Raw genomic sequence first — 934 nt, forward strand, 5'->3', positions numbered from 1 at the left:
CGATAGTGTGCTAGTGGTGGCTTTCGATGAGAAGGTGTAAAGTTTTGTGTCTCCGCTATTTATCGGAAGGGCTGCCAAAAAATCCCAGCCCCTCGTTCCCCCGAACACTCACTACACATTACTCTTTTTCTAATAGACCGAGCTTCGTGGTACGTGGTACGTTTGGTTTGGTGCCATGTAGAACGGTCTCCTACCGTAGCCGGCAATCAACGGCCCGATACCCGGAGTAACAAACTGCTCTGTGAAAGTGTTAACAATTATGAGAAACACTGCCTTCTAAGCTGTTGATGGGAGTTGAGAAACTGTGCCCGAGATCGAACATTTAAGCTTTTGCCACACCTGAGCCACCTCAGGTTTGTTGGGAAGTATTGTAAAAAAGTATAAACGCAACCATATCACATGTAAGCCTATGATTTCTTCACTTATTTATTATGGGACAATATTTTAAGCACCATTGATCCAAGCAACAGACATGTGATATAATTTATACATTTATTCTTTTATTACAAATAAAATATCATAATTTCCATCTAGGAATTTTGCTAATATTTTCTCTATAAATTCTTGAAAATAATAAAATACTGCTATTTACTGCAGGATACCACCATCAAGGTAAAAAAAAATATTCACATTCTGGGCTCGTCCGGGATTTGAACCCGGGACCTCTCGCACCCTAAGCGAAAATCATACCCCTAGACCAACGAGCCCGTTGGAAATCGTAGCGGCTTGTAAGCACTACTTCAGTTTTACAGTAACTTTAAACTATCAGTTGGGCTTTAAACCACCACCAAATATTTTTTTAAACCTCTTTTTTCGCCAACAAAATTTACTTACATGTTATTTCAGTGTAATACATCTGCTCGATTCAGATGGTTGAGCTTTGTCAGCTTGATATATATACCCCATATCCAAAGAATTGTTCCATTTTTATCCT

At 39.2% G+C, this 934-nt stretch overlaps 1 non-coding gene across 1 annotated transcript; it reads right to left on the reverse strand.

Annotated features, from left to right (window-relative positions):
• Positions 1 to 635: 635 nt before the first annotated feature.
• Positions 636 to 707, reverse strand: Trnap-agg (transfer RNA proline (anticodon AGG)). Its single transcript has one exon. It is a non-coding gene; the product is annotated as a tRNA-Pro (tRNA).
• Positions 708 to 934: the final 227 nt, after the last annotated feature.

Source organism: Anopheles funestus, chromosome 2RL (assembly GCF_943734845.2).
Source record: "Anopheles funestus chromosome 2RL, idAnoFuneDA-416_04, whole genome shotgun sequence".
Lineage (NCBI taxonomy): Eukaryota > Metazoa > Arthropoda > Insecta > Diptera > Culicidae > Anopheles > Anopheles funestus.